This window comes from Pongo pygmaeus, chromosome 7, assembly GCF_028885625.2.
Source record: "Pongo pygmaeus isolate AG05252 chromosome 7, NHGRI_mPonPyg2-v2.0_pri, whole genome shotgun sequence".
Lineage (NCBI taxonomy): Eukaryota > Metazoa > Chordata > Mammalia > Primates > Hominidae > Pongo > Pongo pygmaeus.
Window position 1 is genome coordinate 40081958 of NC_072380.2, and position 8624 is coordinate 40090581.

Below are 8624 nucleotides of genomic sequence, written 5' to 3' on the forward strand. Positions count from 1 at the left end.
CATGAAAATTAAACATGCTCATGAATGACATTTGGGTTAAGTGATGAAATTAAGGCAGAAATCAAGAAGTTCTTTGAAGGGAATGAGAACAAAGATACAGTGATACGGTTTGGCTGTGTCCCACCCAAATCTTGAATTGTAGCTCCCATAATTCCCATGCATCATGAGAGGGACCTGGTAAGAGGTAATTGAATCATGGGGGTGGGTCTTTCTTGTGCTGTTCTCATGATAGTGAATAAGTCTCACAAGATCTGATGGTTTTAGAAAGAGCAGTTCCCCTCCACATGCTCTCGCTTGCCTGCTGCCATGTAAGATATGGCTTTGCTCCTCTTTTGCCTTCTGCCATGATTTTGAGGCTTCCCCAGCCACGTGGAACTGTGAGTCCATTAAACCTCTTTTTCTTTATAAATTACTCAGTCTTCGGTATGTCTTTATTAGCAGCATGAGAACAGACTAATACAATAAATTGGTGCCAGTAGAGAGGGGTGCTGCTGTAAAGATACCAAAAAATGTGGAAGCGTCTTTGGAACTGGGTAACAGGCAGAGATTGGAACAGTTTGGAGGGCTCAGAAGAAAAGAGGAAAATGTGGGAAGGTTTGGAACTTTCTAGAGACTTGCTGAATGACTTTGATGAAAATGCTGGTAGTGATATGAACAATGAAGTTCAGGTTGATGTGGTCCCAGATGGAGATGAGGAACTTGTTGGGAACTGGAGAAAAGGTGACTCTGTGCTTTAGCAGAGACTGGTGGCATTTTGCCCCTGCCCTAGAAATATGTGAAATTTTGAACTTGAGAGAGATGATTTGGAGTATCTGGTGGAAGAAATTTCTAACTAGCAATGGACTTGAGAGAAAGCAGAGCATAAAAGTTTGAAAAATTTGCAGCTTAATGATGTAATAGAAAAAAAAAAACATTTTCTGGGAAAAAAAAAATCAAGCCTGCTGCAGAAATTTGCACAAGTAATGAGAAGCTGAATGTTAATCATCAAGACAATGGGGAAAATGTCAGAGAACTTCTTGGCAGAGTTAGTCAAAGGGTTGTTGTAGTGTAGGTCAGAAAAGTAAATCTCATGTAAGGTGTCTTTGTTTTGTGTTGCTATAAAGGACTATGTGAGACTGGGTACTTTTTTATTATAAAAAGGTTTATTCTGCTCACAATTCTGTTGGATGCAAGATTGAGCTCTGGTGAAATCCTCAGGTTGCTTCTACTCATGGTGGAAGGTAAATGGGAGCAGGCACGTGCAGAGCTCACATGATGAGAGAGGAAGCAAGACATAGGGGGAGGTGCCAGGCTCTTATTAATGACCGGCTCTTACAGGAACTAATAGAGAGAGAACACACCCATTACCATGAGGATGGCACCCAGTAACTCATGAAGGATCTGCCCCCATGACCCGAACACCTCCCATTAGGACCCACTTCTAATACTGGAAATCAAATTTCAACATGACATTTGGGGTGGACAAACATCCAAACTATAGCATTAGGTCTTAATGTCAATCAATATAACTTACACTTTAAAAGACTAATTTTTTTGCAAATAGATTATAGATAGGCAAGGGGAAAAGTGGATGAAACAAGTATGGGGGCTGTAACAATAGTCAAGGAGAGTAACGACGGTGGTTCAAACTAAGAATGTTAAGTGTAGTCAAAGTTTGAATATTTTTTAAAAGTAAACCAATGGAGATAATTGACAAATTGAATGACTACTGTGACAGCATTACTTTATAATCCAGCAATTTTACTTCTAGGTAAATATCCAAGAGAAATAGAAACATGTGTCCACAAAAAACTGGTACATTAGAGTTCATAGCAGCATTATGCATAATAGTGAAAAGGTGGAAAGAGTCCAAATGTCTGTCAACTGATATATAACAAATAAAAATATAATAATGAATGAATGAAATGTACTTTATTTACAAAATGTGGTGTAACAATGAAATGTTGCATTTTTGGCCAGGTGCGGTGGCTCACACCTGTAATCCCAGCACTTTGGGAGGCCGAGGTGAGTGGATCACCTGAGGTCAGGAGTTTGAAACCAGCCTGGTCAGCATGGTAAACCCCCTCTCTACTAAAAATACAAAAATTAGCCCCGTGTGGTGAGGGGTGCCTGTAATCCCTGCTACTTGGGAGGCTGAGGTAGGAGAATTACTTGAACCTGGGAAACAGAGGTTGCAGTGAGCTGAGATCATGTCACTGCACTCCAGCCTGGGCAAAAGAACAAGACTCTGTATCACAAAAAAAAAAAAAAAAAAAAAGAAAAAAGAAAAAGAAAAAGAAAAGAAATGTCCCATTGTCATTTTGACACTGTAACAGCAGATTTGAGGATTTGCAACAGAAGCCATGTGACTCATAATGCCAAAAATGTTTATTATCTGGCTCTTTACAGAAAAAAATGTATGCTAACCACTGGACTAAATACAAGTTATGAGATAACTGATTGAATTAGAAAGCAAGGCCCATATGTATGCCTCTATAATAAACCTCTTTTAAATATAAAAATTTAGATAGGTCAAAAGTAAAAAGACAAATGTATCAGGCAAACACTAAAGTAGGTCCAGGTACTTATCCTAATTTCAGATAAAATAGACATTCCAACAGACAATTTTCAGAGAAAAAGGGGACATTACAAATTATAAGGACATTGAAAATTCTCCAAGAAGACATAACAATACTAAATGTGTATGCTTGACAGAAAACTGACAGATCTGAAAAGAGAAACAGACACATCCTCAGTTATGGTTGTAGATTTCATTATTCCTCTTTCAATGTCTGTCAGAAGTGCTAAGAAGAAAATCAGTAAAGATATAGATGATGTGAAGAAAGCCATCAAGCAAATTGATCTAATTGGCATTCAGACACCCAACATCCGGATACACAATCTTTTCAAGTGCACATGGACCATTCACCAAGATAGATCATATTTTGGACCATAAAATAAATAATTACTACTTTGGAAATTTTCTTGTTGCTTTAACTGCACTGTAAGAAAGTTGCAGAAGAACAATGATCACAAGTAATTTATAATTAAAAGTTCCTAACCAGTGATGAGAAAGTCAGTGGCGGATTATACAGGGAGGGTAGATTTACTTTACAAATAAACTGGGAGAACTCTATTCTTATATCTGTGGATGCCTGAATGTTTGGCTGTGACTCTTGACTTAAGTGAGAGAAGGAATATGTATAATTTGCTGTTTAAGGTATAATTCCCTGAAAACCTCCAGGACCAATTGACTTACCTGGAAGACCTGGTTATACAACCTGGATTTTCATTCTATACATAAATGCATAAAGGCTCCACTGGGAACTTCTTTCATGAGCTTTCCTAGAGACAGAATTTATTCCACAAACCTTTGTCATTTCACGAAGAGATTAAGCCATGAGTCTCTATGTACAAATATTAATAAGAACCCCAGGGACTTTGCACGTGGATGTCTATTGGACCCTGGGGCTCACCAGCACTCTCTGTTGCAACACCAAATCCTTCATCTTTGAATAGAACATTTAATGTGGGTATGCTCTACTGAGGCTTTGAGTCCCATCAAATATCCAATCTTAAATATCTTTATACGGTCCAAATCTGTAAATTATGTTCTCATCTTGAAACATATGAGCCTGAGAGAGATTCTGATAAAGATTTTATATTTCAAATGTATTGTAAATTTATAGTGTTCCTTGCTGAGGCAATTACTAATCATATTAAATTATTCCATGTTCTAGTGTTATTTAGCATAAAGGCCTATATTATCTCTATGTTCTTAAGACTGTGAAAGATTGCTTAGTACCAAATAAATAGGTAGGGAGGTAGCGATATAGATAGATAGATAGATAGATAGATAGATAGATAGATAGAGATAGATGGTAGATTTAGATAAATACATTATAACTGACACAAAAGTTTCTGAGAAAGGAAGTTTACTTCATACTTAGCTTTGCATCTAACGAAGCAGTGCATTTAAAAAGGAGATTAGAATTAAAACTCTGACCACAACCATTTCCTTAATTAAAGTAATGTTCTCTTATTGCCCCGGTGGAATTCTTTAATGCCTAATGTTTGATATTGAGGAGGGCGTGGACCATTCTAAAGGTTCTCATTTAGTATAGCTGCAAAAATTAGTTAAAGGGTAAACTTTAATCAATGTCCTTCCCCGTCCTCCCATGAAAAGGACAACACACCCCATTCACACATAACACCCATACCAATTATATGTACGGGTAAAAAGAAAGTAACCACGGTGCAGTCTTTAGAATCAAACTTTACTATCTGTAATTTCATATTTCCACCATGGTATTTCCATTTCACTCACATACATCTTAGGTCCTTCTTGTCTCTTGGAGGGATTATGGTACATTGAGTTCTTGTAGCTAACAGTTCTAAGATAATTTGCATACCAACTCAGGCCACTTTACTCAAACTATTGATTCTGCCCCAAAAAAAGCTGGACCAACATATTTTGGCCTCCCTGTCAGTCTTTTTCAGATTTATGGCTTTAAATTGGTTATTAAATTCAGCTCATTCTTTAACTATTTTCTGTTCTAAATTACAGTCCTCATGATTAGATTTGAACTCCACTGGACTAGAATAGATAAATTTCATATGCCATTGGTCTATGAGTTGGGGTTGGGGTTGGAGCAGGTCACTTACCTCTCAAATATTGATAAAGTGCTATCAACTTCTTAGTAGAAACTTCATTTATTTCTTTTTTTTAACCACATATTTAAAAGTAATGAAACAATTTCAATCAGTGGGCCTGTTATTATGTATACTTTATCTTTTCCCTTTTGTATTAAGTCCACTTTTTTTCAATTGACAGATAAAATTGCATGTACTTATCATGTATAACATAATGTTTGGAAACATATATACATTGTGGAGTGATTAAATGTAACTAACTGATAAATTCATTATCTCAAATAGTTAACATTACTGTGGTGCAAACACAATCTGCTCTCTGAGTTTTTCAATAATAAAATACACTGTCATTGACTATAGTCAGCACGACAGATCTCTTGAGAATATTCCCCCTATTTAACTGTAAATATGTACCCTTGGACCAACATTTCCCCAAACTCCTTTTGTCTTCTAATCAGCTTCTGGTAACCATCATTCTACTTGCTACTTCTATGAAATCAACATTTATAGATCCCACATGAGTGAGATGATGTGATATTTGTCTTTCTGTGGCTTCTTTTACTTAACATCATGTCCTCTAGTTCATAAATGTTGTAGCAAATGAGATAATTTCCTTTTTTATGGCTGAATTATTGTATATATGTACTGTATTTTCTTTATCCATTTATTGGTTGATGGACATTTAGCTTGATTCCATATCTTGACCCTATTGTGTGTGCTGCAGTAAACCAGGCAGTGCAGACATCTATTCAACATACTGATTTTATTGACTTTGAATACATAACCAGTGGTGGGACTGCTGAGTCATACAGTACTTCTATGTTTAATTTTTTGAGGAACCTCCATACTGTTTTCTATAATGATTGTATTAATTTATATTCCCAACAACAGTGTATAAATGTTCTGTTTTTTCTGCATCCTCGTCTGTACTTGTTATCTTTTATCTTTTGATAACAGCCAATCTAACATTATATCTTATTGTGGTTTTGATTTACATTTTCTGGTGATTAGTGATATTGAGCATTTTTTAATTTACCTGTTGGCCATTTGTATGTATTCTTTTGAGAAAGTCTATTCCTTTCTTGTGTCCATTGTTTAATCAGGCTGTTTGTCTTCTTGCTGTTTGAGTTTGTTAATATTTTGAATATTAACTTATTATCAGATGTATAGTTTGCCAATCTTTTCTCTTTTTCTGTAAGCTGTCACCTCACTCTGTTGAGTCTCATTTGCTGTACAGAAGCTTTTTAGTATGGTGCAATTCTGTTTGTCTATTTTTGCATTTGTTGTCTGTACTTTGAGGTCATATTCCAAAAAGTCTTTACCCAGACTAAATGTCGTGGAGCTTTTCCCCTATGTTTTTCTTCCTCTATACTTTTACAATTTCAGGTCTTATATTTAAGTCTTTGATTCATTTTGAGATAATTTATGTATTAAGTCTTAGATATATAGGATCTAAGATATATAGGATCTAATTTCATTCTTCTGCATATAGGTAACCAGTTTTGTCAACATCATTTGTTGAAGAAACTTTTCCTCATATGTATTCTTCGTGCCTTTGTCGAAAATCAGTTGGCTGTAAATGCACAGATTTATTTCTTGTCTCTCTATTCTGTTCCATTGGTCTATATGTCTGCTTTTATGCCAGTACCATGGTGTTTGCACATTTTGAAGTTAGGTAGTGTGATTTACTTACAAATTACCCAGCCTCAGCCGGGCGCGGTGGCTCACGCCTGTAATCCCAGCACTTTGGGAGGCCAAGGCGGGCGGATCACCTGAGGTCAGGAGTTCAAGATCAGCCTGGCCAACACGGCAAAACCCCATCTCTATTAAACATACACAAATTATTCGGGAGTAGTGGTGTGTGCCTGTAATCCCAGCTACTCAGGAGGCTGAGGCAGGAGAATCGCTTGAACCTGGGAGGCAGAGGCTGCAGTGAGCCAAGATCATGCCATTGCACTCCAGCCTAGGCAACAAGGGCGAAATTCCTTCTCAAAAAAAAAAAATCCAGCCTCAGGTTTTTCTTTATAGCAATGCAAGAATGGCCTAACACTTTCTTTAATTTCTTTTAATAGTAATTTGTCATTTTGTATGTATAGGTGTCATAGTTTTCCTAGAATGGTTATTTCCAAGGATTTAATATGTTTGGTGCTAATGTAAATAATATTCTTTTAAATATTCTAGTTTTTACATTTTTTATTTTATATGTAAATGGGATACTTGTGTATTAAATTTACACCCAATGGATTTTTCAGATTCACTTGGTAATTAAAATATTTTATCTATAGATTATCCTGGATTTTCTGTGTTTATATTATAATAAGATTTTCTTTGGATAAAGATTCCTTTTTAAAGTTTATTTTTTATTTTTTGTAGCCATATTTACTGACTACTATTTTCACAAAGATATATAAAAATGTTAATAGTGAATTTTCTTAACTTCTTCACAATATTAGGAAAGACTAGAAAATTGAATATTAATTATTTTCATTATATATATGTTTTGTTGATCCCTTTCATCAGATTAAAAAACTTCAAATCTATTTCTAGTACCTTAAAATCTGTGTGTCTTGTGTGTGTATATGCTTATAAATCAGATAATTGAGTCAAATAGTTTGACTATTTTAGATACCTCATATAAATGGAATCATGCAATATTTGCCTTTTTGTGATTGGCTTATTACACTTAGCATAACGTCCTTAAATTTCACCCATGTTACGGCATATAACAAGATTTCCTTCTTTTTTCAGGCTGAATAATCCTTGCCATGTTTTGTTACTAATTTTTGCTGACCTCATGAAAGGAATCAGCATGTGCAGGACTGAAATAATATCATCCTTTACTTTGAATGTTTATATACTCGAAAATGTATCTTTTTTCACAGCATATGGTGAAAAATTTTTCCAAATTTTAGGATCATTGTCTTTGATTGATTCCAGACCGTCACACTATAACATAACAACATACCATTGCAATTTGAAATATAACGGTGGCTTTTAATCATAGTACCACTTCATTACATTACGATATTTCCTTATACCATGCCCCTACTGAAAGAATTAGTGTCTACTGACCAACAGAAATAGTGTGAGATAACTTTAAAAAAAACAGAAATTTGTAATGTAAAACTCATTATCATGCATTTTTAAATAAGTAAATTATCTGTGAAATTATACATATATATCATATTTTCTGGTCAAATTAAAATCACAATATGCAGGTTTGAATCCCAGGAAATCAGGTAATGTACATTCTTTTCTTTCCATTTTTTTGTGTCCATCCATCACAGATAATTACTCTAGAAGACTGAATAAATGAAAAAAAAGTCACTGTTATCAACAAATAAGTTAAAATGATAGCTACTTCAACAAATAACATGCAAATAACCTTATTGCAAAGTAGACCTACATCATGCAACTTTTTAGCCAACATTTTAAATACACAAATGCTAAAGAAGTAAAATTAACTAGATAAAATAATTAAAAAATAACACTGTAAGAAATTTTTAAGTGGAAAATTTCAATATCATTTATAACTTGATCATGTCTATTATAAATTCTGAAAAATATTATAATTCTGAAAAATAGTCTCCAATTTGTTTTTATTATATATAGCTATATGACTGTCACTACTTAATATGTATTTATTTAATATATTACGTTCTCTCTCTCTCCTCCCCCCACCCCCTCAATCCTTAAAATATTTGGAACTCACTCATGTCCTTTGCAGGGACATGGATGAAACTAGAAGCCATCATTCTCAACAAACACACAGGAACATAAAACCAAACACCGCATGTTCTCACTCATAAGTGGGAGTTGAATAATGAAAACACGTGGACACAGGGAGGGGAACTTCACACACCAGAACCTGTCGGGGGTTGGGGGCAAGGGGAGGAAGAGCATTGGGACCAATACCTAATGCAGGTGGGGCTTAAAACCTAGATGATGGGTTGATAGGTGCAGCAAACCACCATGGCATATGTATACCTATG